General features: G+C 44.1%; 1 protein-coding gene across 3 annotated transcripts in view; it reads left to right on the forward strand.

Annotated features, from left to right (window-relative positions):
• LOC108439955 (cadherin-24) overlaps window positions 1-12185 on the forward strand; it is a 140633-nt gene that overhangs the window by 34253 nt on the left and 94195 nt on the right. The gene's annotated exons all lie outside the window — the stretch shown is intronic.

The following is a 12185-nucleotide window of genomic DNA, read 5'->3' on the forward strand; positions in this document are numbered from 1 at the left end:
AAGGGGAGGGGCATCTATTATGCATGCACTCACTCATATTTGCATTAACTTCGGTTGACGAGCGCAGGAGTAAATGATGTACTGAACTTCTACTACATGACTCTTATCGGATGAGAGAAACCACTTCAACAGAGAAACTTGTGTGCATGGTAAAAATATTTGTTTCTTACGGTTCCAAAGGATATTTTGGTACCGCAGGCCAATGTTAAGCATGCAGCCATTAAATCGTTGCTCGTTAGTGGGCCGCTCATTCACCCAGCCCGAATCTCCGTTATCCAGCCAATGCTGGTCCATATCACGTGACTGGATCTACACTGTTAGAACTAAAGGTGCTGTGCAGGTACATTGTTCGTTCATGAAGGTACAAACGGTGTAAGTGTTCCCTCAGAGGTTCTACAGTGGTTCTAAGGTCTGATTGTGGAGCTTAAATCAGTTCCTCCAGGTGAAAAGTTGGTATTTGTTCCTTTTCATAACCGAATGTTTTAAAACAGAGCAGTAGAGTAAAAGCCTGGAGGCGAGGCGAGGCGGGGTGTGTGGAGTCAGTCCAGCTTAGAACAGATCATTTCAGTGGATTATGGTTCAGTTATGTTCCCTGACTAAAGGCACTGAGATGGACCCCTGAGGGAACCACCCCAGTGACAAGAGAATTACTGCCCCAGTGCCTTTTTAACCTGAGAGTCTAACTCCCCAGGTAGTGCACTATGTAGACCATAAAATAATGGCTTTTACACCCAAACAGACAGCCCTGTATATTCAGCCGTAAGCTGTGTGACTCCCTAACATTTAGAGCACTACTCGTGCACAGGAGCCAGTTTCCTGACCTATGCAGTGCGCTATGCAGGGAGTCGGGAGCTAATTGAGATTTGAGGGCTTTTAAAAAACGTTATGCGCTTCTGAGTCCTCCAAGTAAGAAAATGCGAGACATGATAGCTACTTGGCCTTTTGACCACCCTGTAACATCGTATCCGGCGCTGAGAGCGAGGGTCTGACAGCCCGGCTCTGAGAGTGCTTTACCTTTACCGCGGCGATGCAGTTAGACCTTTCTCCGTTCAGCAGACACATAATCCATCTTCTAGATATTCTGTTCCCTCCTTCTATGAAGCAGGATGCAATCCTCAACTGTCGACGCGCTCATGTTTATTGTTGTCTCGGCTGTTAGAATAATAGCATCTCTTGTATTGTTATGCTGCCCCATTGAGCCCTGAGGTGTATAACATAATTCTTGTTGACACTGAGGCCATGAGCTTGCAGTGCACTGTGCAGGTCTTGTCATATGCATTAGCTTATTTATATGGTTTCTGCATGAACGGGGAGCCGAGAACACCGAGGGGTTTGCCATGGTTCTTCTGTAGTTTTGCGCTGAGGCTAACAAGTATTGGAAGCCTATACCTCACCAGATAGCATGGTGGTCACCGCATGTTGAGATCCCTACATGGGCACCTTGAACTGGGCGGAGTTGTTCAGTAATCTCTAACAGACGTCATTATGTGGTGCTGTATCTACACATGTACATATCTTTGAAAAAAAAATACCTCTGCTACTGTTTTCAGCTACTTTGCACGGAACCGCTGTAAATTTACAGTAAAACCACTGTGATCCTGCTGCTGCGCTCTGTAAATATAGAGGATTGTTGAGAAATGGCGCATTCTGTGGGAAACGGGTCGGCCCTCTTGTCCCAAAGCTGACGTTTTTACAGTGATTACAGTCGATGGCAAACGGGGGAAACGTAGGCAGCCTGTGTCTGAACGCTGTAGTGAAGATGTGGTGCCTCCTCCCACGAGGACATATTTGAGCAGATTTGGCACGGCTTGATATTCTGGCCACGGTGCTGTTCTGCGCTTTAGTTCAACTCATAGTGTTTTAATTAACCATCAGTGGCCCATAAACTCCTTCTATATCTGTGTCTCTGTCTTTGTGAGAAGCAGTGCTGAAATACGGCTCAAACAGTTCTGTAGAGTCGCCCTGTCGATTCCGTCTTATCCTGAGATCATGCATGCCTCTCAGCCGGAGTTATGAGGCTGAGACACACGTCTGTGGTATGCGGCTATCCCCTAGGTCCTGATGAAGGCAGGGCCCATACAAAAACATGTGAAGTTAGCAGGGAGAGGATGAAATCTGTGAGGGAGTGGGGGCGGCGTGCGAGTCCTGAGCCCAACCCCATGGGCACCACCTGCGGTCCCACGACGAGGCCGGAGAACGGGGGCGGTGATGGAGGAGGAGGAACGAGCCATGCACCGGACGTGGGACCGGAGGCGGTGCCGGGGATCGGGACTCGCATGCCGTCCCCAATAGACTTTGTCCTATTCGAAGTCCTGCAAGCAATGGAAACAATCAGACTTGTTCAGACTGGATCTGACTGGATCTGACTGGATCAGCCTTCAGGAGCTGAGAGCTTTCACTCAACTGGGAAAATCAGACTTCGGCTGCTTTTACGGGAATCTTTAAAACTCCACCATCTTAAAGTGTTAATCTCTAAACACCTCCACTCAGCCTGCAGACGCCTCAGCTCGTTTCGCTTTAGGGTTTTATTAGTTTTTTAGTTATTTGATTTCGTTTCATGTTTTATGTTAATTGTTTCATTATTTTACTGTTTTTTTTATACTTTACTGTTATTTTACTGTTTAATCGTTACTATTACTGTTTTCCGTTTTATCCTGATGTTTTATTCATATATTATTATTATTATTATTATTATTATAGCATTTGATTATTTTGGTTTGTCAATATTATTTATTTATGTACTGTTTTAATATTTTTGGTCCTATTTATTTCGCTATCTCAAATTTATATTTACTCTTTTTATTCCTTTTTGTTGCATAAAGCCCAGCTATGCTGTAAATCAGGGGTCACCGTAAATGGACTCAGACCTTAAATAAAGGTAGATTGATTGATTGATTGATTGATTGATTGATTGATTGATTGATTGATTGATTGATGGATTTGATGATACCACAGTATCATTTTGGCCAAGAAATTGCTTTTTGGCCAAAAAAATCTCCAAAAAATTACTTGGAAATTTTCTTTTGAAGTACACTGCCAGATTAACAGCCACAAGCCAGATAGATTAGGCCTTGATCTTTACATGCGCTTTGTAATGTAACCAAACTGAGGGTCCTCAGACAGCCGAGAGAGTCACATGAGCTGTACAGAAAAAAAACTGTACAAATACCGTAATCACCTCCGTTAAGACATGCGGTAAAGTACTGTAATTTCCTAATGCAGTCCGTTTTTATAGATGGCAGCCACGCGGTGTCAGAGCTGCATGAGTAAGTCGTTTAGGGTAAAAGGAAAATTGCACGAATTTGATTTCTCGCATAACTGTTCCTTTCACTCACCATGATAATCGAGTTACATCCCAATTGGCCCTCAAACACATAATCAATTTCATTCTAGGCTAATGAGGGCCGTCCTGTCAGTTCCACTCCAGCAGTCGCACTGCGGCTGTCAGGCGGAGGAGCGCGCCGGGCGGAGAGAGGCTACATGCCTTGAGGAAACGTTTAGCAGCTTGCACTCGTACACACTCACACACACACACACACACACACACACTCACACACACACACACACACACTCAGAGACATGCGTGTGCATGTCTACACACTCCCGCGCTCACCAACACGCTCGCTGGAGATGTTTGTACTGGCTGGACTACAGGCTGCATGGTCTGCAGGCGGGGATGCAGTTTGGGAAGGAAGCAGAGTGGGGTACAGTACACACCTCATACATATTTCATACTGTAACTACAACCCCACCACCCCACCCCTCAGCCCCTCTGCCTGCCGCATAGCTAAGTCTCTAATTGAGTAAATATTTGTCCAGCGGGCCGAGTCCAGCGTCTGCAGTTGTTGTTGTTTTTTTTGGCTGTCGTTTTTGTTTTTGTCATGTCCGAAACCTCGAGGGTGTTCCACAAAGTATGAATCTGGATAAAGATGGAAAGTGAAAGTTTCCAAAAGCGAGTTTGTTCAGTTAGCCAGCAGACTTGGGTGCAAAAAAAAGCAGGGCTGTCCAATAGGAACTGTTAAGCTTTCTGAAATAACATCCTGGATTTTTTGTAGTAAAACTGGATAATTTACCAACAAAGTCAAAGAGGGTAATAATGGTCATTTATGAAATACCCCCAGGATTTCTCAATAAAATGGGACCATTTATTAACAAAATCGATAAGAATAGATTTTAAATAACAGCAGGCAATCATAAGAGGTGAAGCAAGGCAGGACTTCTGAGTAAGGATGGATAACCTAAGCCCAAAGTGAGGTTTATGTAATTAGAAAATTATTTACTATTTCTCCTATAGTACAGGCTTGATTTTGGGCTTAAGTTATCTGGCTAAGTGAGAAATCCTGCTGAACTACTCCCAAGGATGTCTGAATAAACTAAATCCTAGCCCTGGAGTTTAAAGCCCTTCACACTGGGCTTAAGTTGTCCAGCTAACCAAGAAAAAATATATGTAATACGGCAGGATTTCTGAGTAAAGCTGGATAACATAGGTTCAAAGTGAGGTTTATCTAACTGAAACTTCACTGTTTCTTCTATTGTACAGCCTTGAGTTTGTGCCTTAAATTACCCGACTCACTGAGAAATCTGAAATATCTCAAAATTTCTCAAATAAACTGGATAACGTAATGAAATTAAGAACTGGATAATAACAGTAATGGGCAGTAATGAGAGGTGAAGTCTCAGTGAACGCTCCTCACTGTGGACTTACATTATCCAGCTAACGGGAAACCCAGGAGAGCAAGGACACAGGATTTCCACGGAAAGCAGGATAAACCCTTGACTTAAGTGAGGTTTGTCCAACAGGAACATCACTTATTTTTTTCTGCTAGTGAACAGGTTTGACTTGGGCTTAAGTTATTCAGCTCACTGATAGTCCTGCTTTGTGAAAAGCTATCCTGCGCCGCATTCAGAGAGTCAGAAGCCTGTCTGTCAGCATGAACAGGCCTCAGAGAGATATCCAGTGTGCTTTAGAGGCTGTCAGGACTGCAGCGCTGATTAAGGGATGAAGCGCAGCATTACGGCTGAACGTGCAAGGTTGCGCGTTTTTCACTTTCCACCATTCGCGAAATACAAAATCCTCTGTGCACGGACACTCAAGCTACTTGACCTCCGTTTGATGTCAGGGAGCGTTGCAAACAGTCTCTGAAGCGAGGAGCAAATTCAAGAAGCCTCTGTTCAATATTTCATATTCCCAGAGGCTCAGATCTGTAGCTGCTGTTTATAATTGAAACATTTTTACTCTGCAAATTTGTGGATGTGTGTGTGTTTGTTTTCGTACATTTTCAGCATAAATGTGTCCAGACTTTGGTGAAAAACAAGCGAGTCCTGACCTCCAGAACGCAACGATCCTGACTTTGCTGAAAAACAGACAAGTCCTGACCTCCAGAACGCAACGATCCTGAATTTGGTGAAAAACAGACAAGTCCTGACCTCCAGAACGCAACGATCCTGACTTTGGAGAAAAACAGACAAGTCCTGACCTCCAGAACGCAATGATCCTGACTTTGGAGAAAAACAGACAAGTCCTGACCTCCAGAACGCAACAATCCTGACTTTGGAGAAAAACAGACGAGTCCTGACCTCCAGAACGCAATGATCCTGACTTTGGAGAAAAACAGACAAGTCCTGACCTCCAGAACGAAACGATCCTGACTTTGGAGAAAAACAGACAAGTCCTGACCTCCAGAACGAAACGATCCTGACTTTGGAGAAAAACAGACAAGTCCTGACCTCCAGAACGCAATGATCCTGACTTTGGAGAAAAACAGACAAGTCCTGACCTCCAGAACGCAACGATCCTGACTTTGGAGAAAAACAGGCGAGTCCTGACCTCCAGAACACAATTATCCTGACTTTGGAGAAAAACAGACGAGTCCTGACCTCCAGAACGAAACGATCCTGACTTTGGAGAAAAACAGACAAGTCCTGACCTCCTGAACACAACGATCCTGACTTTGGAGAAAAACAGACAAGTCCTGATCTCAAGAATGCAACCATCCTGACTTTGGGGAAAAACAGACAAGTTCTGATCTCCAGAACGCAACGATCCTGACTTTGGAGAAAAACAGGCGAGTTCTGACCTCCAGAACACAACGATCCTGACTTTGGAGAAAAACAGGCGAGTTCTGACCTCCAGAATGCAACGATCCCGACTTTGGAGAAAAACAGGCGAGTTCTGACCTCCAGAATGCAACGATCCCGACTTTGGAGAAAAACAGGCGAGTTCTGACCTCCAGAACACAACGATCCTGACTTTGGAGAAAAACAGACAAGTTCTGACCTCCAGAACGCAACGATCCCGACTTTGGAGAAAACAGGCGAGTTCTGACCTCCAGAACACAACGATCCTGACTTTGGAGAAAAACAGGCGAGTTCTGACCTCCAGAACGCAACGATCCTGACTTTGGAGAAAAACAGGCGAGTTCTGACCTCCAGAATGCAACGATCCTGACTTTGGAGAAAAACAGACAAGTCCTGACCTCCAGAATGCAACGATCCTGACTTTGGAGAAAACAGGCGAGTTCTGACCTCCAGAATGCAACGATCCTGACTTTGGAGAAAACAGGCGAGTTCTGACCTCCAGAATGCAACGATCCTGACTTTGGAGAAAACAGGCGAGTTCTGACCTCCAGAATGCAACGATCCTGACTTTGGAGAAAACAGACGAGTCCTGACCTCCAGAATGCAACGATCCTGACTTTGGAGAAAACAGGCGAGTTCTGACCTCCAGAATGCAACGATCCTGACTTTGGAGAAAACAGGCGAGTTCTGACCTCCAGAATGCAACGATCCTGACTTTGGAGAAAACAGGCGAGTTCTGACCTCCAGAATGCAACGATCCTGACTTTGGAGAAAACAGGCGAGTTCTGACCTCCAGAATGCAACGATCCTGACTTTGGGGAAAAACAGACAAGTCCTGACCTCCAGAATGCAACGATCCTGACTTTGGAGAAAACAGGCGAGTTCTGACCTCCAGAATGCAACGATCCTGGCTTTGGAGAAAAACAGATGCAGTCTCAGAACTCATTGAAATGCACAGATCTGATTGGCTGAGTAGCGACATGTGTGATATTTACAACGCATGCAAGTCTGTGAGTCTCCGACTGCTAAATCTGCTGTAAAGGCTAGAAAAGCTACGCTGATTGAAACACCCCGTTGAAATGAAAGCGTTCTCTATAGTACATTGGTTATAAGTCCAGGTTCGCATAGGACAGCGCCTGGGTCCGGACTCAAACTGCGGTTAGTGACCTCTGGTGTAGATTATTATTGATAATTTCAATTAGTTTCTGAATAAATTGTGTATTTTATCACATTTTATGTTGGCAGCCATTTTCTAAAAGTAGTGAGGCACTTGAGGCTGTTAGTGATTTTATCACAGGGAAGGGAGTTTTACTCCGCTTCACATCATGCCTAATAACACCCGTCCCCGCGACACAACTGCAGAAATGCACAGCCTGAATGTGACATATTATTATCAAATATAGATAGAGAACTATAAATAGAGACCTCCAATGATCAGAGACCCTTCATTTATTTCATTTCCAGTCAAAAAAGCCATTAAGTACAAATTATTTCTCATCATACAGTCGTTATTACATGCGCTTTGTTAAACTTCCATTCCTTTCAGGAGATCCACTTTCAGCTCCTCAAAGAATCTGCAGACATGCCTCCAAAGCTCAGTCTTAGAAGCTGGTTGATGATTTTCTGAAGTAATCAAACCCATTCAGTGGTGTTGAGGTCTGGACTCTGGGGTGGTCAGTCCATCGTCCAGCTTCTTTGTTTGATGTGTCCGTCTCTTTTTCCCAGTGAGGTTCTTCTTGATCAGCTACACGTCCTTTCAGACCCACAGCGCTGAGTGGGAAGGATGGACAGAAAAATCTGTGGATGCTTTCAGATCTGAAGCAGCTCGATCTTCTCCTCTCTTTCAGAGATCAAAGCTTTGAGTGCTTTTTATCTGATGGGACAGGTTTGGTGATTACCAGCTCTGCCAGGTGGTTGTTAGGAGACCCGTGTCGTCACTGTCCAGAGAAAACTGTGCATCTCCGTTTTTGTTGATTTTTATTTTTATGCATAATTTCAACGCAACAGTTATCCTTTAGGTTCTGTGAAAATGTCCTGCTGAACGGACCAACAGAGATGCTTGAAAATCACTTGGCGTAAGAACTCTTTACATTGACTTACATTGAAAGCTAAGAGGGTTTTTGGCCTCTCCTGTAAAGTTACCATTTTGGAGATTTTCTTTGGATCACAACGATTTTTTCTCTAGGTCCAGTTTTGGACACCTTCTCCTTTTGGATGACCTTCTCCTTCTTTATGCATATGAATTATCTCATGAAACTTCTCTGAAACATCTCCTGAAAATGTACTGACTATTTTGACTGGACATTACACAAATGGAAGGTGGGCTTGGAGATTTGAATAGACATCTGGGCATAACATGTATGAGGCATATTAGTATTAGTTATAGACAGTGGATGAAATGGTGTGAGGGATAGGTACTGTGTGTGGTGACCAGTACCAGTGTGTGTGTGTGGTGTGTGACGGGAGCGTGTGTGGTTATCCAGCCTGCTGGCAGCTCCATCATAGATCATTTCCTGCATTTCTTCCTCCCAGTAGCTGTTTTGTTTTTATAGATTGGATTAATTCCATTCCTACTGTGAAAATGTTTTAGCGTTAGGCCCTACAGAAACCATTCACAGCAGGAATGAATGAGCAATTACTCAGAGCACGACGAGCAATGGGGGGAGCGAGAGAGGGAGAGAGGCTCCAGGACGACAAGCCAGATGAATGTGGGTATAAGAAGGTGCTGAAAGAGGAGAGGAATGAGGACGGCACTTTCTGAAACACTCATACGCAGCTCTGAGAAAGCTCAGGTGCTCTGACCAAAACAGGGAGAGCTGTATTGTCGTATTATAGAACGGGTCCTTCTGGTTCTGGATTCTCATTGGCTGAGCCACGTTCTGAAAGCGACACGGTCTGTATCGATGCACCGAGTTATTTCAAACCATTGTGCTGTTCATGGAATCATCTGTGATGGTTGTATTGTTTGCTGAAGGATGTAAGGAGGTTGAACATCAATTTGGTTGTGAAGGAAACTGCATTAATCAAACCTTACATAACTGAGGAGCTCTAGTTCTTAACCAATAGAACCAGAACAGGCCCCTCATTTTGGATTGTTGTATTTACTCAAAACTCCACTGTAAAATGGAACATATGAAGTACGTGATGTGTTATTTAAACGTCGCATGTCTGTTTTTAATGTAGAAGTAGTTTTAAGTGAGAATGTGAACATACCCCACCGTTAGCTTGGAGCCAACTCAGTGCAGGAAACCACATAGAGATGGACGCTAGCAATATCATAGCTAAGAGAGATGGCAGAATGAATAGCGGGATGAAGGGATGAACCAAGAGATGGACAGATGCAGTGAGAGATGGAGGGATGGAGAAAAAGATGAAGTAATGCAGAGATAGAGGAATGAACAAAGATGAAGGGATGCAGAGGGAGAAAGAGGCATGGAGATAGAGAGAGATGGAGGGATGCAGAGATGAAAGGATAAATGGAGAGGCCCAGATAGGAAAATTAAGGACTAAATGCAGAGATAGACAGAGATAGAGATAGAGAGAGGGAAATAGACAGATAAAGTGATGAATGGAGAGAGAGAGAGAGAGAGAGAGAGAGAGAGGTAGATAGAGGGATGAAGAGAGAGACGATAGGATGCAGAGGGAAAAAGAGGCATGGAGAGGTTAAGGACTGAATAGAGAGATGGACAGATGGAATCAGAGATGAAGGGATGGAAAAAGACAGATAGAGTGATGAATGGAGAGATGGAGAGAGTGAGAGATAGAGGCATGAAGAGAGAGATGGACAGATGGAATCAGAGATGGGGGATGGAAGAAGAGAAACGGAGAGATGAAAGAGAGATGAGGGGGTGAGAGGAATGGAGAGGGAGATGGAAGGATGCAAAGAAGAATGCGGAGAGATGGGACACAGACTGAGTAGGGAGGGATGCAGAGGAAGAGATGGAGGGATGAATAGAGAATAGAGAGGGATGTAGAGATAAGATATGCAAAGAGAGATGAAGGGATGGAAAGTGAAATTCAGGGATGAAGGGAAGATAGATGCAGTGAGAGAGAGAGAAAGAAAGATGAAGGGACGAAAAGAGAGAGGTGGAAGGATGCCGAGAGATGGAGAGCTGCAGTGAGAGATAATGAAGGGATGCGGAGAGAAAAGAGAGATGAAGGAGCCGTAGACGAGTGGTGGATGTGAGAGTGGGCTTTGGGGTTTGGGCTCATAGAAGTTGCCTTATTTTTGTGTGTGCATGCAGCGTGTTGGCTTTAGAGCTGCTTACACTGTGTCTAATAGGAGAGGGATTTAGTTTGGGAGGAATTCCTGCCAACCTGGCAACACTTACACCAAAATACATCTTCATTTCTCTAAAGCTTCCACCACCGTATCAGTACACTATGTGTGTTTATATCTGTATGTGTGTGTATTTATTGCTTTGTGGGGACAAAATATAATAAGGCTGATGAAAACATTAATTAGGTCCAATCACAGTCAGAGGGAGCTCCAGAATGAATGACATGTTAATTAGGTCCAATCACAGTCAGGGGGAGGTCTCAGAATAAATTACATGTTAATTAAGTCCAATCACAGTCAGGGGGAGCTCCAGAATGAATGACATGTTAATTAGGTCCAATCACATTCAGGGGGAGCTCCAGAATGAATGACATGTTAATTAAGTCCAATCACAGTCAGGGGGAGGTTTCAGAATAAATGATGCATTAACTGGGTCCAATCACAGTCACAAGGAGGTGTCAGAATGAATGACGCAGTAATTTGGTCCAGGTACAGTCAGGGAGTTCTCAGAATTAATTATATATTAGTTATGTCCAATCATAGTCAGGGAGTGGTCTCAAAAAGAATGACATATTTATTAGGTCCAATCACCATCAAAAGGAGATCTCAGAAGGAATGATAGGTTAATTAGGTCTAATCACAGTCAGGAGGAGGTCTCATAATAAATTACACATTAATTAGGTCTGATCACAGTCAGGGGGAGGTCTCAGAAAGAATGACATGTTAATTAGGTCCAATCACAGTGAGGGGAGGTCTCAGAATGAATGATGCAGTAATTAGGTCCAAATGCAGCCAGGGGGAGGTCTCAAAATGAATGACATAGTAATTAAAACCATTCACAGTTAGAGGGAGGTTTCAGAATGAATGACCCAGTAATGAGGTCCAGTCACAGACTGGGGAGGCCTCAGAATGAATGATGCAGTAATTAGGTCCGATTAGAGTCAGGGGGAGGTCTCAGAATGAATGATGCAGTAATTAGGTCCGATCACAGTCAGGAGGAGGTCTCAGAATGAATGATGCAGTAATTAGGTCCAGTCACAGACTGGGGAGGCCTCTGAATGAATGATGCAGTAATTAGGTCCGATCACAGTCAGGAGGAGGTCTCAGAATGAATGATGCAGTAATTAGGTCCCATCACAGTCAGGAGGAGGTCTCAGAATTAATGATGCAGTAATTAGGTCCGATCACAGTCAGGAGGAGGTCTCAGAATGAATGATGCAGTAATTAGGTCCGATCACAGTCAGGAGGAGGTCTCAGAATGAATGATGCAGTAATTAGGTCCCATCACAGTCAGGAGGAGGTCTCAGAATGAATGATGCAGTAATTAGGTCCGATCACAGTCAGAGGGAGGTCTCAGAATGAATGATGCAGTAATTAGGTTCGATCACAGTCAGGAGGAGGTCTCAGAATGAATGATGCAGTAATTAGGTCTGATCACAGTCAGGAGGAGGTCTCAGAATGAATGATGCAGTAATTAGGTCTGATCACAGTCAGGAGGAGGTCTCAGAATGAATGATGCAGTAATTAGGTCTGATCACAGTCAGGGGGAGGTCTCCGAATGAATGATGAAGTAATTAGGTCCGATCACAGTCAGGGGGAGGTCTCCGAATGAATGATGAAGTAATTAGGTCCGATCACAGTCAGGAGGTCTCAGAATGAATGATGCAGTAATTAGGTCTGATCACAGTCAGGAGGAAGTCTCTTAAGTGAAACCCTTAATTCTGGAATGGCATTAGGGACAAATCTGGACCCAATCTGTGTTCCTCACAGTAGCTAAACTACTTTTCAAAATAAGTACATAAATAAAGTATTGCTTTTTACTGTATTT

This window comes from Pygocentrus nattereri, chromosome 9 (assembly GCF_015220715.1).
Source record: "Pygocentrus nattereri isolate fPygNat1 chromosome 9, fPygNat1.pri, whole genome shotgun sequence".
Lineage (NCBI taxonomy): Eukaryota > Metazoa > Chordata > Actinopteri > Characiformes > Serrasalmidae > Pygocentrus > Pygocentrus nattereri.